The following is a 27,540-nucleotide window of genomic DNA, read 5'->3' as shown; positions in this document are numbered from 1 at the left end:
TTAAATGTTAATCCATGCAATAACTGTTAAGGAATTTACCTGGCAGATTTGATTCATGATGGTTCAATAAAAACTGTAGAGTTTTCAATATGGGGATGATTATTGATGCTGCAAAATTCAAGGAGCCTTCAAGAGCCTTTCTCATTGTTGATGTATTTCAATAAAAGCCAAGGTGGTAAACGGACTCTGCCATTCTTGAAGCCTTGCTAGAACCTATAATAATCTCGGAGCATGGCACATTTTCAGCGTTTCAAACACAGATTATACCATTAAAAGCCACAGCTGCAGCAATGCAAAAGATGAACACAAAAAAACTCTCCAACACAATCAACTTTGTGCAGTGAGCCAACAAGTTAAAAGGGACAGGAGGTGAACTGCTCACATGGACGTCGCGCTGTCCCTGGAGGCCGGTAGCACGAGGCTCTGTTTGGACTGCATGCCCAAGCGAGGGCTCTAATGTAGACAGGCATGTCACTGAAGAGCAGAAAGAAATAGACGAGGAGTCACCGCACGCCAGCTTGAGCTGCAAGAGAGGGAAGAAGAAATACAACGGTTTCTCTATCTGTGGTTTTCATTTTTTATCAGGCACTTGGAGAGACAGAGATCCAGAGATGTTTAATTGAACCAGTTTATGTTTTATTGACTAGTTAACCCTTTGCTGAGAAAATCAACAAGCTGATTTTGTTTATTGTAGTATCTTTAACTTACATAATCAAACACGACCATTAGTAACACCTATAATGTAATTTTCAGTGACTTTGAATGTAGCCACTAGACTTGGGTATCAGGAACTGCTTCCAACCTGTTCCTAAATTTCTTAAATATGTGGTTTTAATTAGGAGCATGATTTTTCATTCTGCTTTTCGGTTCGTAATAGCACCACAAATCTTCCAGGATTAAACCTCAGAGATGATATTGCAGTCCATAAAAGTTTTACTTTTCTGCAAAGACCTGCTGTGCAAATGTAACATTACATCATCTGTGACACAGTATGATAACAAAGTTATGAGAAAAGGATCAAGGAGGACCACAGCGAGCAACAAAAATTTGACTCAACTTCATTAAGAAAACATATGACGCAGCCAAGTGCAACCCAAAGAAAGGGAGCACAATGGTACTGGCAGTATAACAAATTTGATGTGGTCTCTCATCCACTATAATGCCACGATGTAGTAGGTATGCACTCAGGTACAAATACAGTTGAGTTCACATTCAGACCTCTATCAATATTTTAGATATGTACCCTTCTAAGTTTCAAGTTCAGAGAGAATCCTTCCCCCTGTTCCTATAAAAAGATCTGTAGTGCAGAAAATCTGTTCACTTCAGTGATGAATGAACCAGGGGAAAGGAGGAGGAATGCCCCTGTGCACTGACAAGATTTGTGATGAAGGGGTAACACCTCTCACCACTGTTGAGTCAGCAGTGTTTAGTTATGCTAAAAGCATCATTGGGTCAGTCTTTTTTTATAGTAGTGTCCATAGTTGAAATTATTATACATCAGAAATGGCTTACCTAATGACATCATAGAAAATACAGTACTAAATACTCTGTAGAGCATTCATAAGGTACGGCTCTGATGTTGGACAAGAGGACCTGGCTCTCTCTCAGGGCTCTGTGCATGCCAGCCATACCATGCCTTTGTAGTCCTTGCTTTGTGCACTTGGGCACTGTCGTGTTGGAATAGAAAAGGGCCTTCTCCAAACTGTTGCATCAAAGTTGGAAGCATAGTATTGTCCAAAATGTCTTTGTATACTAAAGCATTAAGATTGGCCTTTACTGGAGATAAGGGACCTAGTCCACACCCTGAAAACAGCCCAATACCATTATCCCTCCTCCACCAAACTTCACAGTTGGCACATTGCAGTCAGGCAGGTAATGGCCCAGTGTAGGTGTGCTTTACACTCCCACATCTGACACTCAGCAGTAGACTTGGTGATGTAAGGATAGCATACAGCTGCTAGGACATGGAAAGCCATTCCACGAAGCTCCGGCTGCACAGTTTTTGTGCTTACATTAATGCCAGAGGAAGTTCAGGACACTTCAGCTAAGGAATCAACAGAGCGTTGCTGACTGTTACATAACAAGCGCCTTAGCCATGTTGAGCCCAGTTTGTGATTTTACATGGTCCTCCGCTTTGTGGCTGAGTTGATGTTCCTAAATGCTTCCACTTTCTAATAATATCACTTACAGTTGACTGTAGAATATTCAACAGGGATTGAATTTCACAAGCTGTCTTATTGCAAAGGTGGTGTCCTTTACAGTACCATGCTTGAAGTCACTGAGCTCTTCAGAATGACCCATTCTGTATCACAGATATTTGCGAATGGAGCCTGCATGGCTAGATCTTGGTTGTATACACCTGTGGCAACAAGTCTGAAACACCATAATTCAATAATTAACAGTGTGTCTAAATAATTTTGTCCATATAGTGTATAACCAGTTATAACATAATTAGAAAGTCATTCTGACAGAAAACCCTTAGCTGAGAATTCTGTTTGTTGTTCTGCTCTCATTGTTGGGAGTGTCTGGAGGCATACAGTCAAAATATCAAATGTATCAGAAATCCATTCGACCAGTCAGGAGCAGCTGGTCGGGTTGTAGTTGGGTAGTAGTCTGCCACCATGTCCCCCTGTCCACAGCCTGACAAATGATGCACAATGTGCCTGAAAGTCATCTTGAGAATCAGATGAAATGTGCACAGTGTACGCCCGACTGTAGATTGTCACTCCTCGTGCTGATTTGTTTCTCAGCCATGATGTCATGACATGCCAAGGTGGACTTACCACAAGCTACCTGAAAGATGGTTTATGTTCCTATTGAAGACAAACGTTTATGTTATCAACCTCATTTTAAGGAAAACATGGTTTAGTTGTGATTTTTGGGAAAAAAAAACAAAACAAAATGACAGTACACACATTCCTCTAAGCACAACTGTGATTGGTTGAGCCTCCTTTATGCTCGATCTTCTGTGTTTGGTTGCTACTTTTGAATTTTTCTTTTTAAGAAAAATACAGGCTATTTAAATTGGTGACTGATATACTGTATGGTTGTGTTAAAGACAAAAGTTCATGTTATTAACCTTGTTTAAAGAAAAACATGTTTTTTTGCACTAATGAATAAAAGAGCTACACTACCCATAATTCTTAGAGTGCCACAGCAACATATCTAATTAGTGGAGCCCACTCTAAGCCACACATATTAGCAATCCACTGCTACAGCTGGCAGTCATAGAAAAATTGGTGTTGAAATCTGGAACCACACACATCATCTTCCAACAGATCAGCCAATAAAAAAAATTCTACTGCTGTAGCTGGGTATCGACATGTGGAGGGCAGTTGTTCTGCATATTTCTTATAAAAAATTACTAGCTGTACCACTAATTACCTAATTACAAAATTTGCATCTTAAAATAACAGTGAGGTGCAAGTACCTCTTTAAAGTATGTGAAATCAAACATCTGTGTTTACATGTTTGATTATATTTGTGCACAGTGATGTCAGTGTCCGGTGTGCTCTCTCTGTGTGCATAATACACATCATCCCGAGTCATTCCTTGTCCTTGTGTTATTACAGCAGCGCCTCAGGGAACATCAGTTGCTAACAAAAGATACCAACAGTAATATATAACCGTGACATCAGCCGGCAGTGTGGACTTTTATAGAGACACTAAATTATTAGAGTGCAGCCTGGGCCTCAGGTAGTTATGTTAAAACACCTGTTGATTTTTTATGTGTGAAACTTTCGTTGGATTTAGTTTAATTTTGTCTGTATTTCCCCGGAGATTGAGCTTGGCGAGCGTGGTGGTGTTGTGTGTTTTTTATCCATGCTGGCTGTGCAGTGGTGTGTTTGAACAACTTTGTGTGTTGCCGCTCTTTTGAGCTTGAAATGTATACAGTGCTGCAGCAGCCAGAGCATACATAAAAAATCAGTTGACAGGACGACTGTTTTCAGATGCAAATCCCGTGGAATTTCAAGTGCTGTCTGAAAAGCAGCATCTGACACTCACATCGATTCAAGGGAAGACCTCAATCACCACTGACATTTTGCAAATTAGGGAAGCTCTCTCCTTTCAAATGGGATTGCTTAAACTCCAATTGAGTGCCACACAGGAGCTATTGATGACAGGAGATAGTGTTTTTTAACAGCCCTATCAGTGTTGAGGCACTCACATGTAACCCACAGTAAGGCTGGGAGGATCAATACCCTGTCATTTATCAGTGGATTATACACAGAGCTGTCATGTGCTCTCTACCTGGAGGTCGAAGGCCAATCAAATTGGATATCTGCCAGTAAATATTCTCTGGCGTTTGGGAAACAAAACCATCTGTGTGTTGCATCAGCCAGTCAAACATTTTTATCTCTGAACTGCAAGAGAAACAAATCTAAAACCTGTTTTATATTCCAGAGGGTGGAGTGAGTTCTGTTTTAAGGATACTGTGGTAAACCCTCATCTGTCACTTTTTTTTCTTTTTTTCACTCTATTATTCCAAGGTTTCCTCTCAAAGCCTGTATGTTTATTCTTATTATTCAAAGCAGAAACATGTGCTTTATTATTCCCATCATGAGAACATAAAGCAGATCACACAAGTCTGGTAAAGGCTAAAATAAGGCATGTTATGGTTGAGTTCAGGACAAGCCCGATTTATGCTTCATGTACAAGGTTAATAGTGGTGTGCTGCAGACACCTGCAGTGTAGGTTGTGATTTATAATACGGTGTCAGATTTCATCTGTTGATAGCTCAGCGGCCCCAAACACTCAGACGTATTGAAAGTGTTGGGGCTGCGTGTTGCTTTAATTATATTCCCCATGGGGTGTTTTGTTTTTATTTTTTCATACTCTTTGTTAAATGCAGTGACTGGAGGCTACAGTCATATTTATACAGTAGAACTTGAGTTATATTCAGGTTAAATGGCTGTTTAACCTTTTCTCATTACGGGACTTGAGATTTCTCCCTTTGCATTCACTGTGTTCATTTTTGTTTATTAGTGTCAAGAGCGAGGCATGTAGAAGAGGAGGCTTTGCAGTTAAGATGCCATTGCTTGGTATTTAGCTATCGTCCTTTAGAGTCGTTCAGCTTTGTTTACTTGATCAAAAATCTGCTGTAAATAAACACGGACAAAATCTTAATGGTTACATCCATTGTGTTACTGATGGGTCTTTAAAGCCTATTGATTAAGAACATCCATATTTTCTTCGAATCTCTTTTTATTAAAAAAAAAAAAAAGTGCTGTCAGGCGATTGAAAAAACATATTATTTACAGGATTTGTGATTGATGCATCACATTTAATTGCATATATGGATAATATGAGTAAAACTGCCTTACAGGTCAACTTCCTGTATAATCATATTTGAAATTGGATTTATATTTAAATTTATGCATATATGATACATTTTGACCATACTTTCCTCTGCTTTTCACATCATTAACAGTGAATTAACAATGTACTGGATCAGATCTGTGACTGACACTAGTTGTAAGTCTTCCTCTGGAAATATTCACACATGCATGAGCTGAAATTAGGGCCATAAAAGAAAAAACAGAGCTAGCAGAAAAAAACAATGTAAACTTGTACGCTGAATTTTTACCTCAAAAAGGATATTTGCACACCTGTGTTCTGAATGTGAAGTCATGGATTAAATATTCACAAATGTGTAGGTTGACGTGCAAATGAAGTGACTGCTGCAAACTTGTAATTCAACATTTACTTATTTTCTTTTTTAATGGAGTCTATGTTCCTTTAGAGCCACAATACAGTGATAACAACTGCTCAAATCTGCTGCTCCAACTTCATAAATGTGTTTCCTCATGAGTATCTGCACTCCTCGACTTTGCAACACTTGTGTAAAGGTGTAACAGAAGTCATTTGTACTCATAGGAGCACCTCCTTTCACAGGCAAAAAGGTGATGCTAAGGGGTGATAACACGGTCGTAGACAAGATATGCCTTTATATGATCAGCAATACTTATTAATTCTTCGTTAAAGCTCAAATATGGCAAAATCATCATCACCATCATTAAGATTGAGGTTGGGATCAAACTATGACACACAATTACTCTCTGATTTTACAACATCTGCATTACATGCATTCAAAAAGTTATGGACGTTTTTGGTGAAATTTTCAGGACATGTCAGAAATGGCATAAGGAAGGACTGATTAGATTTTTGGAGTGATCCAGATCACCGTCTGGATCCAGGAATTTTTTCAAGGATTCCTTCTTGATTCTTTGTTTAAAACATGAGCCAATGTGGAAGTGCAAAAAAACGAAAAAAAAAAAAAAAACTGCAGTTCCTAAACTGTCCACTTGAGGCTGGCTGCAAAAGCTCGACAAGTCTCATAAACACCCATTCAAAAAGGTCCATTAATACAGCAGAAACTCAAGGAGGAAGGAGAATGAATTTGTTCTGACTAACTTATTTCTATATTTTTAATCCTTTTTTCATCCTTGTTTTTTAAAGATTATTGTAGTAGTAGGATAGGGCAGTAAAACAGTATTATGGTAATGTGCCACAGTTGTTTTAATTACAGTCATGGAAAACAATTTGCATTGTAATAATTAGAATGAATGCTTTCAGAGTGTGTCTGTTTTCAGGAACAGCAAGACTGTCTGTGCTTTAAACTGCTCTAAAAGTAGTGAGAAAACTACTGATAATTATGAAAGGCTAATATTGTATCACCCTTTTTTTTATGCCCGCTGCAGTAACTGTGTTATATCACGGTATTACAAGATGAGATCATGTATTTTTAGGGGTTACAACCCTGTGATGGCATACTAAAGTTATGTCTGAGCACAAGATGCCAGAAAATGTTTTTATAACTCTCTCAGTGTTCACTTCTTTATAACTGAACCTGCAGTTTTAACTTTCACTCCTGTTTGCTGAGGTGTGTCAGGCTGCGACTGAAAACACATATTTCTTGATGTGGGCCTTCACAATAAAAGCAATCGGGGAAAACCAGAGATATTGCCTATTAATGAGGAGGATTAGTTGGTGATACCACGTTTATCATTGATTTAGTTTAGCTTTAGCAGCGGTAGCAGCAGGTTTTATGCTGCTACAGAGTCTACAGCCACTTCTCCGATCTTGTTTATCACCACAGCCTGCTTCTTTGAATCATTATAGACTTAAAACAACCAAATCCTCGGTTTAGACACATCTTTAAACAGATGTTTAAGCTTTTTTTAATGCGATTCACTGCCGTGCTGGGCTTTAGTCGAACTGTCTTGGATCCAGCTTGTATTAACGCCTCAGTAAGGAGGATGGAGTGAACACTTGCTTTATGTTGCTGTTATTACTGACATCAAACTTCAGGAGGAAGGGCTTCACTTTCTTCACACGGACACAAACGGGTCATGTTCGGCTCGTTACCGGGTTGCTCTTTTAGAGTCAGAGTGAGACATGAAGATGACTAGACTCAGACCAGGGGGCTGTCCATCACCAATCACTTTGTTAAGCTAGCAGTTGCATTTTTTATGCATTTTTTTATGCCTTGTGTGCACCACTACACACCCCGAGCATTCAGACTGGTGACGATACTGTGCATACCATAGCAGAAATTTTACCAATGACAGTATTGATACCGGTCAACCACCCACCGCCACATACAAGACACAGTGTTCATGATATAAGAGCAAGAGGAAGTAAAAGAGAGATTGTGCATCTGGGCAGAGGTGATGGTGTTGGGGTGATGAGGGACCAAAAAGAAGCACTGAAATCTGTCTTGTAATTCAGTACAGTAGGTATCGGATGGGTTGGTACTGGTATTATGTTAGTACCAGATGTCAGTGGTCATCCCTAATGAGGGGAGAACAATGGGGGAACATAAACACCCAACAGTTCCAGGATCAGAATTCAAACCTGTGACCAATGCATCAAGGACTGTAGCCTGCTATGCCATCTGAGTTGAACAAGCGCCTAAAGTCATCTGCTTTGATTTTATGAAGGATGAAGAGTTATTCATCATGCAGCTGATCAGACGGGTGTGTTGTAGTCATTTGTCAGGAGGCATTAAGGCGTACCTCAGCTCCTGCTTGCTACCTGTTTTTAGGTTAAGTGTAGGTTAGTCTGGGACAGCACTTCCAGTGTGACTGCCACTACAGGGCTTTAAAAACTACTTCAAAAACAATGGGTGACATCACTGAGACTACATCCATGTTAATATGGTCTATACTCTATTGGCCATGTTTTATTTGGGTTGAAAAGGAATTGCATTAGTGAGTACAAGGCATTCATTTATTTATTTGGTTGTTGCTTTTCTGTAATACTTTCTGCAGCATAACTGAGCAAGCCCACACATCTGCAGAAACCCCACAGAACTGGATTTTGTGTGAATCCAGCGGCAGCCAGCTTCGTGCCTGCTCTGGCATCTCAGCGAAGGGAGAGATAAAGACAGCAATGTGACCTATTAGCTATGTTTATTTAACCCTTGACCTGCTCCCTGATATTGGCTGTGGGCTAAACATCACTGCCAAAAGGTCCTCCAAAAAAATATATATATCAGAGGGCAGGATGTCTGCAGCTACAGACAAGACCGGGATTGATTGAGAGGGATTTTTTTCTCATGTGAGTCTTTACATTTTTATTAGGAAAATCCCTCTAATGTCTTAGAGGCTACTCTGAACATTAGATAAAGTTTGGTATAAGGGCTGAGGTCAGGCTTAAGCCTCCAGGGTATGAGAGTACGTCAGTGCAATGTCCTCCTAGTAATAAAAGTGTGCTTGTGTATGTGTATGTGTGAGGCTCTGTGTGTGTTTTAGAGTGGCAATAATCCTTCACTCTCAGTGCTCAGGCAATTTTCCAGTTCCAGTGCACAGTTGGAAACACATCACACCTTTTTATGTAGAGAAACCATGCAAACAGAGGTGTGTGCTTTAATGAATATAAAATAAAGAAATGAATAAATAAATTAAATGTAATCACACTGCTGGTCAGAGCACAAGTGGCTTTAACAGACTAGCTACCATGAGACTCTAATGTCTTTTTCTGCACAAATTCACTCCAAAATTGTATTGTTAACATTCGGTTTAAGCCGTATGCGGTGAATGTCAGACTCTCTTGCTTGGCTGTGCCTTGATAAAACATTTTCCATCTCTTTGGATAAAATTTCTGACTTTCAAAGCAGTAAGTTTATGATGTAACTCCCATATGAAACCCTTTAATAAAGAGACTCATTTATATTTTTTGTTCATTAATGAGCTTTCATTCTTAAGTTCTGTTTTTTAAATCTGCTTTTCCGACATGCTTTGGATTTTATTTTCTCCTCCTTCACTTTATTTGACAGATAGTGTTGTTAGCCCTCTCGAGATCCACATGAGCTGTTTTGAGGAGGATGCATGTTAGTGTTTTCTTTTTCCAAAATAAAGATAACCCTTCAGGAGCGGCTTGTGACAGTTCCATTGTATTCAGCTGTGCCCGTTCCTGTTTCGGCTGGTTAACTTGTCTGAGGGTAATTGTCTGATCTGGCGTCTGTTTCGCATCTCTGATTCTGGCTCTGAAATACATGTCAGTGTGCAGCCTTCTGACACTTTGTCTCACTGCGAGAGGAAGTTATGCGAAATGTGCATGTCACAAAAACACATTCCCCATAAATCTTCCCAGTCCATTAGTCGAGACACTTGCTGTGATGAATCATAATCTCAGTGAGAATGAGAGTCTGTTTACACAGAATAGCTCCATCTGAAAGATTGTGTCCAGTTCTTCCAGACTTGGCAGGTTATTGAACACGGCACTGGAAAAGCTTCATGTGCTCACTGAGTGGACAATCGTCTATTGTTCTGACTGTGCAGTGGAGCCTGTGTGCTGCTGACATGACTACCAGGTCAGACGTCCTCAGAGACTCTACATCAGCAGCACCCAGCAAACAGAGAGCCAATGGGTGGCCAGGTCACAACTGGACACAGGATGATTTTCATCAGAGTGAGCCGGAGGGTCAGAAGGTAGCAGACATACAAACACTTTGATGAGCTACACTTCAAGGTCTTTCATTGTACAACAGCTAGCTCCAGTTTTGGCATTTGAACATTAGAATAAATAAAAGCCTAAATCTGACTTCGAGGTTGGATTTATTTTGGCATTTTGGTGAAATAATCTACCAGAGTTAGTTCAACTCTGTATAGAGTCAACTGATCTAAGCTTTTCCCAATGCAATTTCAAATCTGGTGGATGTGTGGGCAGAGCTTCCCATCATGCCTTTGTGGGCAGTGTGTAGATGTGTTTTAAATGTGTTTTGCTGTGTTTGAATGCTGTTTGTTGTACAGTAATTATTATTATTATTACATCTTTTACTTTCTGACACAGTCATCCTGTGTTTCAAAAACACTGATTAATATTCACAGGTTTCTGACTGCTTTCTCAACTTAAAGGGATACTTCAACATTTTGGCAAATTCGCCCATTGCCATAATTCCTATAGTCTTAGTAATAGGTTCGTTTCCTTTAGTTGTCGGTGCAAGCTGTTTTTAGATCTGGGGGGACCGATATATCAGCTGCACAGCTAATGCTATGGAAGCAGACAGTATTTTTTGCTTCCCCTCATCAAACTCATCAAATACACAGCAACTCCAAAACGCTCTCGTGGACAAGTTGTGACCTGCACATTCCCCACGCTATGAAATAATCATGGAACATTACGAGACGGAGATGTTTTAAAGTTAAATGCAAAGCCGGAACTACACTCAAGACATGGCTGCTGCACTGTTTCACTTCGCCCAGTGGTTTATTCAAGAAATAGTTCCGAGTATTTGCTTCATGTGTTGTAATGTTACATAATTATACATTATTATTTCATAGCGTGGTGAATATGCAGGACACAACTTGTCCAGGAGAGCATTTTGGAGTTGTTTGATTGTGTATTTGATGAGTTTGATGAGGGAAAGCAAAAAATACCGTCTGTTTCCATAGCGTTAGCTGTGCAGCTGGTTTAATGGTCCCCCCGGATCTAAAAACAGCTTGCACCGACAACCAAAGGAAACAAACCTATTACTAAGACTATAGGAACTATGGCAATGGGCGAATTTGCCAAAATGTTGAAGTATCCCTTTAAGACAAGCCACCAATTTTACTTAAAATTTGTGTTTAACCAGATATGAAATTATTCTCCTAGGAGAATCAGTAGTTTATGGAGGATGCCTCTAGAGGGCCCAACATAGAGCACAGATCGTATGAACTCACCTGATGTGCATGATGTAGACTACAGACATGTTGACACTCAAGAGGCTTACCGTTATGTCAATTCTGAGATCAAAACTAACATAGTATGAAACATATTACCCAGACAGCAAGACGACATTGAATAAATGTTGATATTTCATCTGAACTGTCAGAATGGTTGATATTGATTTCTCAATGATAAATAAACATTGAATCATCATTGAATTGTTGATGGTACCTGATGTTGATGACTATAACATTGGAACAACATTGATTTATGATCGGCTATTGTGGTTGATTAAGCATCTATTTCTGGTTGACCTGGCGATGACACTAATGTTGATAAATAGTTGAAAAATGATTGACAGCGAAACTGCATGTTATTGAAAAGCCATCGATTTATAGTTGACCGGGAAACTGCAAGTTGCCCGGGAAATATGATCGAAAATTAGATGATGTATGGTTGACCGGGAGATCATCTTGAGGCGGACTCATCCATTTATCTCTCATCCTCAAGTGAAGCACCCAGGTAAGCACACAATCTGTTATCTATTGTTCAAAAATCTGGTATTCTTGCTTGATGATATGCAAAGGCCAAGGTGGTAACACATCCGTGAATCCTTTATTCTTTGGACGTTCCGTTTCAAAATAAAATCTGAAACCAACCAAAAAAATCTGTGTAGTTTGTAGAGGGTCCGTGCCGGTTAGCTAACCCTGCTCTAGTAGCCTATTGCAAATGAGCAGCGCTAACTCTCGCATTCACACACATCAAATAATGATGAACAGATAACAACAGTTATAACAAGCAGGCGGCGCTGCCTTGAGAAAAAGAAAAATCTCCGTTACTCACCGCTCATCTGTTTTTGGAAAGTAAAAATCTCCTTTTGCCCAGCATTGTACGGTCTTGTCTAGACGTTCCAGCTAACCACTCTACGTTCTGCCTTTTTGAATGCAGTAGCAAAAACCGCTGGCACAGCGAGTGTAATGGCAAGTGTTTCTACAGTTAACATCCACCGGCCCGTATTCGGGCCGTTGACGACATAATTTGCATAACACCATCTTTACAGAGAAGCAGTGGCAGCAGTAGCATATCACAAGTGTGATCCTCTGTTTGAAGGCTAAGAATCTCATGTTTTCAGCCATATAACCCAATCTCAGATACAACCATAACAGCAAACACAGTCCGTCAGACCTGCAGCAAAAAAGACGGAGTAAAATAAATGGAATTACTCACCTTTGAAGCCCTGTCCTGTTCCACTGCATCAGAATATTCCCACAAAAATAGTCTCAAAATCTTCCTAAGATATCCATAAATCCAATGACACTCAGCATCTTGTCCAAAACTCATAAGAAAGGGCCATAAACCATGACTAAGTATAGTTGCATTTACAAAAAGACGTTTAATTAGTGTAAATTTCCTCCTCCTTTTTCACTATATCTGCATATTTCTCTTCCCGATTGTTTACATTTCTCCTCAAAATGGCCGCTGGGGTCTGACCGTTCGATTGACACCTCATTTGAGCCAATCAGACTTTCTATTTCCAATCCACAGGCTCTAATGTCCAACCAGCGACCGCAGTTCAGAAAAGACCCACCCGGACTACCGCCCTCCAAACTTTCAAGCCAATGTGAAGCAGCTTCTTTTTGACTGGCGAATCGTTTAGCCAATAGACTGACCTTTCCTACGATGTATCACATGTAGGGGCATGGATTAGATTACATGACGTAAATGCGCCATGTACATCCCACTGTGTTTTGTGGCCTAAAAGGACTGTTACAATGACTGGCACAATACACACGGACTGTAGATTGCATGCAGATGTAAAATCAGTTGTAAATAGTGTAATCTAATTAGTTTGTTGTGTTATATATATATATATATATATATATATATATATATATATATATATATATATATATATATATATATATTATTTTTACAACCAAAGCACTTGTACTGACCTCTTATTTTCTACAATTTTAGCAGCAAAAAGGGAAAAATGCACAAAATGTCCCTTTTTTCCTGCAACAAGTCACATTTTCACTCTAGGTTTCCTGCTCCTGCCCCCTCCTTTTTTTAAAAAAAAATTTGATTCACGGAAGTATAAACTAAGCGTAACTTTGCACTTTGTTTGTATTTTCTATTTAGATGCTCTTGTACTGCAGGGAGGGCCTGCGATGGTGACCCAATTCATGTTTTCCCAGGCAGTTCAGAAGTGGCTCCGCTATGCACCGGACAGGGCAGGGGGAGCTGGACGCCTGCACCGGTAAATGTGTTATTAAATGTAAATGTAAATGTGTTATTAAATGTAAATGTGTTATTAAATGTAAATGTGTTATTAAATGTAAATGTAAATGTAAATGTGTTATCAAATGCTGTTATATTCTAATAAAAATTTGTTTATATGTACTTTAAAGTCATCAGGTGTGGTCATTTTTTTTGCCAACCCTAAAAGGTTTTCATCACTTTTTCACACCATGGCTTTAGATAAAGCAGGGTTTTTAGGCCTGGATATTCAGCTTATTACAGTTGAAATTGAATTGAAAACACCTTGATTTATAGTTGAGTAGAAATGTCCACGTTGTTTCAATATTCCTGATAATTGAAATACCGTTGAAATTCTGTTGTTCTATGTTCAGAATTTCAATGTTGTTTCAATATTAAAAAATGGTGCAACATGATGTAGAATCAACATCATATTTCAATGTTGATTCAATGACTTAATGTTGAAAAAATAACGTTGGTTCAATAGAGTTTCAATAACTGCTTGCTGTCTTGGCAACATTGTTTCAATATTCCCGATAATTGAAATACCATTGAAATTCTGTTGTTCTATGTTCAGAATTTCAATGTTGTTTCAATATTAATAAATGGTGCAACATGATATAGAATCAACATCATATTTCAATGTTGATTCAACGACTTAATGTTGAAAAAATAACATTGGTTCAATAGAGTTTCGATAACTGCTTGCTGTCTGGGTAGTCAATAGCGACATCAGAGAAATCTGATGACCGGGGTACAGTTGGCACTGTGTTGACTCTACTTCAACATTTCCCCTCCATGCACAGATCTAACAGCCCCAGACTTGTTTCCACTAATCTTGCAGGTTTCCACATTGACCTGTAAATTACAGCTTATCTGCTATAGCTCATTTGACATGCTTGCTGCTGTGTGAAGGCAATGACACATCAAGCAGATGTTGATAATTACAGACTTGGTCTTTCAACTTGTATTCAAAACTTTCTGCCAATTGTGTCCAAGCTGCTGTGTTGGCTTTGTTTCATCCCCTCTGCATCCACACTGCCCCCTATTAAGCATGAGCATACTGAATCTTGTGTAATTCTTGTGGACATGCACATCAGATGGAGCAAAAACACGCTGGGCTTATAAGCAAGTTTACCTCGAGACTGAGAGTATTAGGGTAGATTTAATGTCAGCTGAAATGAATTACACATATAAGATGTTCAAGATTCTCCCCTTACATTTCCAGATGGAACATAAGAATGACAATAGAATAATAGGAGTATGATTAGAAGCATGCATAAATGATCGTAAGTAACCTGCAAGACTACAACTACACCTGGCTTTTTTCAAAGTATTGTAAATCATGTTCAGTTTTTGAAATCAGCTCTTAAATAAAGCATGAAAAAGTACTTAGACTACTTCAACTAAGCATGTAATAAGTCTAGATAATCACAGTGGAACTCTAGTCAGTTGTCACGCAATAGAAGGTCATGGGGTTAAACTCTGAGCTCCAGGAGTTGCATGCCGATGTGTCCTAGGGCAAGACACTTAACCCCAATTTTCTCCCCCTGCTTTGTTGGTGGCATGCAAATGTGTATGCATGCAATTGAATGGGATTACCTAATACTGATGGCCAGTTCTCCATAGCAACCGTCAGAGTGTGAATGTGGAGAGAATCTGTGTGAATGGGTGGGTGTGGCCTGTGATGTAAAAGCACTGAGTAGTCAGACGACTAGAACAGTCAGTCCATTTACCAAGTGTAAATAAAACCCTGCAGTTCCTTAAATATCCACTCAGGGCTGGCTGCGAAATCCTCTCAAGTCACAAAAGCACATTTTTTCAAACTCATCTGTTTTGATTTCATGAAGGATAAGAGCTATTCATAATATGGGTCGTGGCTGATCAGGCAGACAGGTAGGCACTTTGTCGCTGTTAGGCTGATTGAAGGTTAGTTAGCATTTCCAATATGGTGACCACCAAAAATAGGGATGTCACCAAGACTACACCCATGTTAATATAAAGGCTATGATACTAACATGGCTATGTTTAGCTAAAGGCCATAGAAGCTATGCTAACATTCTTACAGCAATAATAGGGACTGCTAATTGCTTAAAAGTTGTCTTTCAAATGTAACATTTACATTGTAACACAAACTTTATCAGTTAACACAAAACAGTGCTTTAACAAAGTTTTATTTTAAATTTTGAGGACATTTTAAGGTCTGAGCTGAAAGAAAATGATCTTTAAGATATCGATTTCAGCTGAATTGAATAAGTCATAATATATGGCTTTATCTTTTTTTTTTTTGACTGTACACAGGCATAGTTGGGCTTTGAGCTATTTGCTTAAGTGTGCATGCTAACATGCTTATTATTACAATGCTAGCCTTCAAAAGATGCCATCATATTTGAACACTTATCTTTTAATGCTGTTTTGTACTGAGTGTTAGATTTTGAACATTTTAAGGCCCAAATTGAAACAGTGCAGTTGTGGCATTATTAAAGTCATTTGTATTCAGCATATGGAATCATTTACATCTCTTTAACAATTCATAGTCATACATCCAATCATTTTTTAGAGGTTTCTCCTTTAACCAAAATGGTCGGCTTCTGCCTGACTTTAGGCGTTGCCATCCCCCCACAGCTCTGCCACCAGCATGCCTTGAAGTGGCTTCAAGAAGCCTGGAATTTAAAAACTAACCAGGAACATATCTTCCCAGACATTTAGCTTCTATATTAAGTGATCGTTTCACCTCATATATTCTTGCCTGAAGCATACAAGTCATTAAAATGCAGCAGTTGGAGTCATAACCATTAAGCGACTGTACATTTTTGATTTTATCATTAGCTTATTGGCTACGAGATTTAAAGATAGTCTCCTGTTGACATCCTGATCACACTGGAAACATATAGCTGAGGTGTGACTGACTCAGAATTTCATTTCCTCATGAGTCACACTCAGCCTGACATCCTAAGGCTGTTCAGACTGTCCCCTGTATTGACAGGAGAAGAAAGGTGAGTGCAGAGGAGAGGGGACTTTATTTCCCTGGTCTGAGCCTCCTTGGCGGCGGCTGTGTACTTCCACCAATGAGTTCCAACAATCAGATGCTTCAGGTTATAGATAGTTGATGTGAGGGCCAGTTAGAGTCCCAGTGAAGGAGACGATATTTGTATAGAGCCCTGGAGGAAGGTCTGCCTGTGCAGACAAACTCGGGGAAATAAACTCCTCAGGTTGATGGTGAAGTGCTCTAAATTGACACCTTTTTTGTAACCATACCCAAGGTTGGCTACAAATCGTTTTACTGATGCCTTTAAATCTCAGATTTGTCTACCATCTGCTATTTTTTAAAAGGTTTTATTTGTTAGCTTATTTATTTTTTCATTTGCTTTTCCATTTTTTTTTAACTACTTCTGTTGTAGAGGTGCTTCTGGTTTATTATGGCCTGCTTTAATAGATTTAAATGTTTTTTATTGTTCTAGCACTCTTGTAAAGCTTTAGAGAAAGAGCATCTTACTGTGAATGGCACTAAAAGGAGCACATTCTGCCTTTTTTCCTGTGAAATATAAACATCAAGTCTGCATAAATTTCAAGGTGGGTGCATCAGTTCAATTCCAAATCCCCCTTTGGTGAGAATCATCATGACTACTGCAATGCACAGTATAATGTAAAGACACACCATCAGGAATAATGTCAGTTTTAGCTATTTAAGCACAAATGTGGGACTGTATTCGTGTGCACGTTCTACTTCACATTTCCACCTCTCTCTCAGACACACACATCTCCACGCGGGATGATGGAGGATTTGGCGAGGGCTTTTGCATGCAGGTGTTTGTGATAAGATACTAAAATCTCAACCCTGGGAGCGGTTCAAGGCAGCACTGCAGGCGATGCCAAAGCAAGTAGATAACTCTCGGTTAAAACATTCTGCTCTGATCTAAACCAGTACATACATCTCAAGTGCACGGTTTCAAGTGCGAGCTCAGACACGCCAACAGAAGGAATAGGATATCTGTGATATTTTTTCCCTGCTGTGATCACTACGTAATTACATGGCCCTGCTAAAGAATTCTTTGTGAGGAGGAGACAGAGGAGGGAAGATAAGATCGAGAAGGCTCACCCACCATTGTCTGCACTATTAGGGGAGAAATGGGCCCGGGGATGACGCTCTGTCGAGTTGGAGAAGGGAGCCGCACAGGGAGGGGGGCTTGTACAGAGGGAATCATTGGGATGCAGGTCAGAGTGTTGCAGGTGCACGACTGACAATGAATGTGTCAGACCCTGCATGCTCCAGGTGTAGGTGGAGGGAAAAAGATGTACCTGTGATCGCTCTGTGGTGAATAATGTTCCCGAGCTGGACCAGCGCTGGAAAAACGCAATGAGGCAGAGCAGATATGTAAAGATGTTGCACACACCAATAATTCCCCAAACATAAACACAGACATTTGTATTTGCAGAAAGAATAGTCTTGTTTTTCTCTTATCCGGCACATAATAGAATGCATATTTCAGCATGGGTTTATTGATATTTCATATTTCATGTTGGAAAAATAAAGTTATGATGCAGGCTGCAGAGAAAGAACACAGCCAAGAAAAACAAAGCCGCGTCCAGTGCACTCTGCAGTCTGGAAAAATCAATACAGCCCTCTGTAATGTGAGACCCCGTGGATATAAAGGAATACATTTGATAACACTTAGTCATAAACCTGCAGGCTATGTTTTATTCTTACCGTGACTCTGTGAGTTTCCATCGCACCTGGAGAGAGCGCGCAGCACAGCCGCCATGATCAAGGCCGTTTTGCTGAACTCCATTGTTCTCTGCAGGGCCTAGCTTTGAGTGAAGCCTACAAGGAGCTTTACAAAATGACTTGAAGAGAAACTGGATCTGTAGACGATATCTGGCATGAATGACAGCATAAAAGCTCAACTGTCATGCCGACTTCAAAGGCAACAACTTTAAGGTTTCTTTTAAGACATGTATTTGAGATGGCACCTTTACACCTTTAGGCTGCAAACATAGATCTTTCATGGATACAGAGTGATCTCCAATCATGCTTTTAGGTGTTTGGAAATGATTATTTCTTTGAAAATCCAATTGAGTTGAGATAGCAGTCTGTTTACCAGATGGAAAGATGGAGGTCGGTCAGGTTCCCTTTGTGAGCTATCCACACTTTCCACCCACGCCTCGGCTCTACTCTACTGTGTGGCTCTCCTGGTCAAATATCTGATTTGTGAGTCATACCTAGCCTCTATACCCATGGAGGAACATGCTGGTTGTCTTAAAATACACACTGGCAGGGCAGCCATGCAAGAGCTCAGGCAAGGCACCGAGCGCCGGCGCTGCCCAGGGGACCAATGTGGAGCGAGCAGGAGAGACAGAGGGTGAGGGAATCGACTGGGAAAAGGGGAAGTGGGCGGAAAGAAGGAGACGGTGGAAGGTCGTGTTAGATAAAGGATTATGAAAGCCTAACTTTCTGTCATGTAACACGGAGGCTAGTTCAGCAGTGTGGGCAACTCTGAAAGGGAGGTGTTTGGGCTGCAGCTAAACACATAAACATCCAGACTGGTTCAACACGATTCAGGTGAGCTCCTTGTAGAATAACTGGCTGGGAAATGGTGGAAAGATGCAGTAGGAGTGTGATGTGAGGAGGAGGAGAAGGAGAGGGAATTAAAGAAGTCTCATAACCACTTAAAAGCACAGCAATTACATAGTTTCTTTGCCAAATACAATCTAGACGAGGGAGATTTTTTGTCTGAGCTACGTTAGCTGGAAATGCTTTTTCATATCCATGTAGTGTGAGGTTTCCATACAGCAGACAGGCTGGAGTGGACTGTGGGTGTAAAAAGCACAGATCTTTTACACTGAAGGCTGGAGTTCACATCCTGCAGCCCTCATGTTGTTAAATTTAGGCTGCATAGACACTTGGTAAGTGAAGGATTTATTTTGTCCTTGTTACCTCCACCAAGGAGGTTATGTGATTGGGTGGGTTTGTTTGTTTGTTTTTTTGTTCATTTGTTAGCAATATAACTCAAAAAGTCATGGACGGATTTTCAGGAAATTTTCAGGAAATGTCAGAAATGGCATAAGGAAGAACTGATTAGATTTTGGGACTGACCCGGATCACCGTCTGGATCCAGGAATTTTTTAAAGGATTCTGTACTATTGGGAGAAAGGGCTGCACTGTTACCACTTTACACCAGGAGATGGCGGACACGAGTAACTTATCCAGAGTTTTAGAGTTTATAGAGTTTGAAAGATGCACGCCCGGTCGAGGAGACGAGTCGGAGCGTAACAGAGAGAAAGACAGCGAATTGTAGCGAGAATACTCACAATGCTGGGAGGAATAGAGGAATATTCACCCTCTGCCATGACTTTCACATGTAGTGAAGCCAATGCTTTGCCTCACCGCGTCTCAACCCCACCGAGGAGGGAGTAATCGGCGAATTAGATTTTGGGAGTGATCCGGATCACTGTCTGGATCCAGGAATGTTTTTAAAGGATTCTTCACTATTGGGAGATAGGGCTAATGGCGGAGGTTTGCACTCTCTGAGTGCTTTTCTAGTATTACAGATGTATTTATTTCATCAGATGCCTTCTGTCAGCAAATTAAGCTATGGCCAACATTTTTCAATCTTAAAGCCTCTAAAAACCAAACTCTGTTAGGGCCTCTTATTATGTGGTGAAGTGTCTGTTTACACAAAACAAAGAAAATATTAAAAATAAGCTTCTGAACCTATGATCTATGAGAATATATCCTCTAGGAGTGCCAGTGGCCAGCAGTTAAGGATAAATGCCTTCCAGCAAAATCATCCTTTCAGGCATCCTGCATTGTTTAAAATTCAATTTGTAACTTAAGATGTGGCTAATATTTTCAGATCAAAACAAAGTTCAATTTTCCCCTTACAGATATTTCTGCAAAATTAATGCTGTCATTTCTTAGCTTGCTACATTCCCCAGAGGAGCACTCGTTGGTTTGTTTCTGGTGAGTCTCTTCTCTACTATAACTAAGTTACACTGAGGCTTCACCCTGGCTTCAGTGGTACAGTGCCCGTAAAAAGTATTCACCCCCTTGGATGTCTTACCCTTTCATTGATTTAGTAAATCAATTATGGACACTGTAATTGGGCTTTTTTGGCATAAAAAATACAAAAAAGCTCTTAAATGGAAAAGTGAAAACAAATTTCTGACTGCATAAATATCTGCTGAGAAGCACCCCCACAACATGATGCTTCCATTTCCATGTTTCACAGGAGCTTGGGGTCCATCAAAGCATCTTGTCTGATGGCCAAAAAGTACCAGGGAACATTCCTCTGCTTGACCATAGGGTCTCCAACATGGCTTTTGGTGAACTCTATGTATATGATTATATGAGTTTTCTTCTACAGTGGCTTTCTCTTTTCTACCCCTCCATAAAGCTCTGACTGGTGAAGAGCCCTGGTGACAGTTGTTGTATGCAGAGTCTCTCCCATCTCAGATGTTGAAGCTTGTAACTCCTTCAGTCACTCAGGTTGTGAGGACAGCCTGATCCAGCCAGATTTACACATGTGTTATATTCCCTCCATTTCTTGATGTTCAGTGCCTTAGACGTTTTTTGGTATCCATCCCCTGACTTATACTCATCAATGTGTTTTTCTCTTTGTTGCTTGGAGTGTTCTTTTGTCTTTATAGTGTAATGGTAACCAGGAATACTGATTAACCAGTGACTGGACCTTTCAGACACAGGTGTCTTCATACTACAATTACTAGAGACACATTCACTGATGGTTTGCTGATGATTCACAACTTTATTGATGTGTTGTGTCACAAAATGCTAAAATGTGAGGTCTGCACTAGGGATGAGCATGATTAGCCAGCTTAGTGGTCAGAGTTCTGATCCCTTTGTTGTCTGTACTGGGATTGCAAGTTGGTTGGACTAATTTTAAACTTAAAAGAATTCAGGCCCACAATCCTGGTCAAATGCTCCATCTAAACTGTAAAACAACTGCCCTTCACTTGTAACTATTTGTTCTCAATGACTACTCTCTTGCTACAAAAATGCTCAGACATAAGACAACCACTAACTTCAACAGCATTGATGACATTTTGTAGGAACAGCATGGTTTTGTACTTTTTAAGAGATGTTTGGGGGCTTTTCAAGCCTTTATTTAGAGAGGGGGAGGTCAGTGGATAGATTTGGAAACATGGATGAGAGAATGGGGGTGAGATGTGCAGGAAAGTAGCCACAGGCCGGACTTGAACCTGGGCCATCCACATCCATGGGGCTTGACCTAACCACTGGTTCACACTTCAGAAAACAGGAATACAATTGTACAGAACCTATGTCAGGTTATACTCCCTTATAGCCGAAGCATTAAGCGACAATATTCAGCTCAGTAATGTGGATGTTAACCTGCATAAGTGATGGAAGGCCTGCAGTCCTAACATTAGCCACATTTTGCATTTAGTACACATTGTTCTAAATGTATCCATCCATATGGGGGTTTCTAGCCATGTGCTCCCTAGAAAGTCAAAACATGCTGCTTGACCAACCCAGGGAGCATCTTTTGAGCAGAGCCTTCTCCGCCAAGTAAAACTGTGTATCTATTTTGCAATAAAATGGTGAAATGTATGACGAGAGTGTTCCTGACTGAGCTACATTTAAACATCGATATCAGTATCAGTAATCCAATATGGTGCATCCATAGAAATTATACCCCTAGGAGCATCACTAGTCAGCACAGGTATAACTTTTATGGACAGCAGAATTCTCAGTTTGGCTTAATCCTGAGTGATTTATGTTGCTGTTAGGAACTGAAAAGTGGAACTGAAATCTATGTGCCTAATCCAATCCTCAAAAATTGGAAATTTCGACCCTTCTTGATACCCAAGCTGTGTAACTGTTCTCTGAAAAAGTTTCCATCTCAACCTTACAAGATATGTCAACTACAGTTTGCCCCATAATACTGGATATATTTATTTTAAAACACAACCACAAAGAATAAACACTAAGCTATAGTTGGCATGAGCAGATAATTAATGCTGTGAGTTTGGTTGGTGAATTTAGTATAGTAGTATGCGTATGATTGGTACATTAAAAAACATGATTTTATGCATGATTTTTGGAAAGACAGAAAAGCGATACGTGGAACATTTGGTAGTAAATAGAGGGAGGCTAAGGATTAGGAGGATAGCGTGTGAGTAAATGACTGAGGGCAGATTGACTCAACTAGGGGGTAACTGGCAGCCTGAGGACCTCTGTGGGCAGGAAGTGTCTGCTGATCATCTGTGTGGGCGTGTCTGCATGCAGATAGATGACAGGGAGGGAGGGGGAGACGTGCAGGGAGATGCGCCTCACTTTTCTCTCCCTCTGAAACACACCGAAGGGCGGAGAGGGGAACGGGGGAGCGGGGCTGAAAGTCACAGGTTGTGAAGGAAACACAGCCTTCACCAAGGGGAGAGTTTGAGTGAGTGTGAGAGACACAGATGGGCAGGAAGAGAGGGGGAGAGTGTGACAGAGAGAGGGAGGAGAAGCTGTCGGTTTCTCCCCACCCTCCACGGCTGTGTTGGCAGTGGCGTCTCTGGTGAGGAGAGATTACCAAAGCCTGGCCTGGGGTTGCATGTACGGACATAGTCATTACCTCTGCCCTGCTAACAAATGGCAGTGCTCTCTAAATACAAAGTGATGGCTGTCTGAATCACCTCCCTGTCGCATGGCTGCTGAGTCTTGATTTAGCTGGAAAGATGTAAAACTTGATAACGGCCTCAAGTCTTTACAGGCCTGTTTATTGTACTGTATTATTTTGTTTATAGGATATCGACCGTTGCTGGTTTACAGCACCCGGCTTTGCAGCTACAAATAAATCCTCCGACTTGGGATGTTTTCTGTGAGCAAATATTTATTTCATTAGGGATGGGCTGTGCACTTTTTGAGTGGCTTTTAAAATGGCTTCTTGGCCAGTTTATTGGATCACACTTACAGTCTGTGGGTGTGTGATTGTGCTGGTGTCACGAGGACAATCTGTGCACTGGCGTCCAGCCACAGACAGCACGAGGGGGTTATTGAGCCGGGTCTGTCAGAATCCGCTGTCATTTCCGCCGTCACCGTGGAGATGGTCACAAACAGCCGAGCGAATCCGACTGATGTCAAGATATACTTCGAGGCTAATCATGCAGGAAATAGAGGCACAGGGATTCCTGCTCCTCACCCCAGTTAGAGGCATTCATGGGAAACTTCTCAGCTCTGCCACTCATGTTTCATCTACAGCATTGCTTTTCCTATTGGATGAATAGAAACCCAACCCAGCTTGGACAACACTCAAGTTCTCTGTGCCTAATTTTTGACAAAGATTGCGCTCCCACAGCGCTGCCTTTAGTAGGGAAACAGTCTTTGTTTGAAAGATGGCCTTTGATTTTTGTTTAAGAACCCATACACTGTCATGTCTCTCTGTCATGTCTCTCTGTTCTCCGTGTCCCGTCTTATATTTTGCAGATTTTGCTCTTCTCAGATGGCAAGGATAGATCGCTGCCATTACCCCAACTGAGAGTCGTGTTGTGCCATATGCTGCCTGTTTTCCTTCAAATAAAACGTCGAGCATATGAGATCAAAACCAAAGCAGGGCATCACAGCGAGAAGCACTCTAAGCTTCGAGGAATCATCACCTTACATAAGCAGAGCTGGACATCAGTTAAAGCACACACATTACAGTCTCTCACCTCTCCTCAGAGCTGCCCATGGTTAGGGTGGTGCTGGGGTTGGTGCTGCATGTGAAAATACAACTGAAAGGCCAAGGCGCTCTAATTAACTTCGCCTGGCTTTCCCTCTTACTGTGAACGTGTCTAACCTTTACACAACCTCACTTCGTCACCTCTCCTCTTAAACACCCAGGTTGAAATTCTCATTTAATGTCAATAAGCAGATTAGTACCCCTCCCCCCAACCAAATGCCTGCCTTCTTCGTTTTTTTCCTCTAACCTTCTTTAGACTTCAGCAACAGATTTTTTATTCAGGGCGGCCGCAGCACTTTGCCGTGGTAAATCAATAAAACAGTGTCCCCTATAACAGACCTCTGTGTTTTCCTTCCATCGATCCTGTCAGCCCAGATACATTCAAGAGCAAGCCAGGCGATTACCCTCAGCAATCTCAACGTTGATCTATACTGCAGATGACAGGTGCCAGACATCAGCTTTGGGTAATTGTGATACTGAATGGGGGCGTCATTAATCATTCTTCGCCTCAATTCATGCGCTCATCATGGTCACTGAAGTTTCTTGGATGCACACTTCTTGCAAGAGTTGGCGTCAACTTTTTACTTTGTTGAGAAAGGACCTTGCTGTCATCCAGGTGATGAATTATATTTCAAATCAGGGCTCATGTAGAGGAATATTTTCCTCTGACAGATTGTTTTGAACAATGACGAAAGGCTGCCCATTATTTTGACAGCTGTGGGTGGCCAACTACACCTTTTAGTTATTCTCATACTACGCTGTCAATTTGCTGGAAAATCACTAGGGATGTTCCAAGGCAACTAATAAAAGTCAGTTTGACACAAATCTAAATTCAAGGTGCTCTCACACCTGGATTGTGAAAAATGGCAACAGGCTAACTTAAAGACCCTGTAAACTGAAATCTGAGGTTTTTGCTGAGGTTAGTTGCTGTAAACGTGAAAATACTGAGATCTACATGTGACTGAATTCTGGATTTAGTCTGTTAAAAGGTTTTTCGCCTCTTTTCTGGCTTGGTTTCATGTGGGTGGGGCCAATATGTGGGCTCGTGATGTCAGGTATGACCCCGCCCCTCTAACACTGCAATACAAAATCACAGAGCAGCTCATCTCAGTCGTTAGCTGATGTCACTGCCTTTATTAAAAGTTAACAGTCAATTAAATGCTGTTTTTGTTCATTGTGAGGTAAAATTTGCCGAATCTGACATCCACAGTGGATTATGGATCATTGAAAGCATCATAACTGAGGTTTGATGCGGAGAACAGACTTTGTCTCTTCTCTGGCACAGAGCCAGGCAGCTGCACTCTGCTCATAAGGTCAACATTTAGATTTTGCGTGGGCGTGGCTTCAGCACATTCAACAGACACGCCCCCCACCATCCTGGAGCAGATTTTCATTTTTCATGATTTTGAAGCTTAATTTTATAAACTTGGAGATGTTTTAGGTGACTTAAATTTGGTTTAGAGGTTCATAACACAATGAACTATCATACAACAAACCTAAATTTAGATTTAGTTTCGCTTTACAAGGCCTTTAACCCACCATCTAATCAGCAGAGTGTAACAGGACTCAACAACATCATTTAGTTCCCAAAATACTGTTCAGCTCATAGAACCACGGGAGTTTGCCCTTAACATGACAAGAAACTCCAACATTAAACACTAGAGATGGGCCAAATCCGATCAGTATCAGGTCTAATATTTATGTTACTTCTTTATCAGAGATTGTACTGATGGCGCCAATCCATGTTACTGATCTAAATTTTGACGCTCTCACTGGGGCGTGAACGCAGCATACGCACACTTGAGGTGCCACTGCTAGTTTAACAGTGCACTATGTTAGGGACAGCAGCTCCGTCTAAGTCCACTCATAATCATATTTCATCTGACTGTATCAGTGGGATTAATGTGAAAAGGGCAAATAGTGTGTTCTCTCCTCTCTAAGTTTAGTGTCTTAAAGACAACATGAAGTAGTCTGCGCTGTTGTCCTGACCATGGCTTTATCACGAGCTGCAGCGACTTGTATTACATGTCTTAAAATCCTCTTTAAGGTGTTTTAAGTCATGACGTCTCTGTTTTAAGTCTGTCATGATAACAGAAGCTGACAGTGCTTTCAGCAAGGTTGGAGAAACCGCTATACAGACAGCAAGGATGACTTTAACTACAGTGGTTGTTGCTTATTAAAATCAATGATAAATGTACTGAAGACAAATCCTTCACAATAAAAGTCAACAGTGGTCGTTTTTGTAAAGTGCTTTTATTGTGATCTCCCACATCAGAAAATGTAATGCTGTCAGTAGCAACTTGCTATTATTTGTAATTTTTTTTTTGTTTGAACACTTCACATATGTTGCTTCCTGCTGCAATAGTCCCTAGATATATCCTGTTTAGTTGAATCATTGACTTTTTTTGGTAGATATTTCTTTCTTCAGTGCCTCATTGTTATTTTAAATATTTAGTTTCTGCAGTAGCTCTGTGGTGCTGCTGGTTGTCTATAATTGTTGCAGTGATTTTTTCAGTGCAATGAAGTTTCAAATTTAATTTGAAAACATTACATTTGCTGTTGCTACCTGTTGTGAATCCAGCACAAAGATTACATAAATTTATTGGGAGTAATATTAATTTTTATGCATTTTAAAATCTGTTGCCCTTAAATAAGAAATACAGTTTAAAGTTTACTAGAGCTCTGTGTAACCCTACACATAATACCACCAAAACTATAAGAAAATTATGATTTTAGAAAATATCATATTGGATATCCTTACTGATGTATCAGAATCAGATCAGCAATTTTCAATAACATGACAAAGTTATCATCCCAGCCTGTCCATTCCCACCCTGATTCCCCCGGAGAAAACAGAAACGGAGAGTAGATATTTTAAAACAGACATGCTGCAACTTCTGTGATAAGTAATGGAAACCAAAACCACAAATTTTGTCTTTTTTTTTTTTTTTTTAAATAAACTAATCTACAGTAAAAGTGATTTCAACATCAGTAGTCAGAGAAATGGGCATGCTCCGGATACACTGGCATGAGGCAGCCAGAAGCTGAATTACACAAGGCTAATCTTAAGTGAGTATTCTCCTGCTATCAGCAGCACCTTGTCCTGATTCTGGGTTTTATATACGGTCCATTAACAGCATGGACCTGCCGACCGTTGACTTTGAAGCTCCAGGTGTGTGCTGCAGTGTGTGACAGTCACAGCTGTTGAACACGATAAGCCCTTGTTTGATCAATAGTTACACTAACTCTGCTGATGATGGAGACTGGACATTACTTTGAACATAATTAGAAGTGGTTGATAACATTTAAGAAATATATGAAGAATCAACACGTTTATTTGTAAAGTTTATGAAGAAATGTGTCACTCAACCTTCGCTTTCTCCCCACTTTTCCTGCTACTCTCTGTGAGTGTCAGAGCTGCTGTGAGACAGCTGCAGTGTGTGAT

General features: G+C 40.5%; 1 protein-coding gene across 1 annotated transcript in view; it reads left to right on the top strand.

The window, feature by feature from the left end:
- The window catches only part of LOC121518216 (metabotropic glutamate receptor 7-like), a 193,386-nt gene that overhangs the window by 83,854 nt on the left and 81,992 nt on the right, over positions 1–27,540 (top strand). The window lies entirely within an intron of this gene.

The sequence above is a fragment of the Cheilinus undulatus genome, linkage group 11 (genome assembly GCF_018320785.1).
Source record: "Cheilinus undulatus linkage group 11, ASM1832078v1, whole genome shotgun sequence".
In the NCBI taxonomy this organism is placed as follows: Eukaryota; Metazoa; Chordata; class Actinopteri; order Labriformes; family Labridae; genus Cheilinus; species Cheilinus undulatus.
The sequence above is the reverse complement of the archived record's forward strand: the minus strand, read 5'-3'. Positions and strand labels throughout refer to the sequence as shown.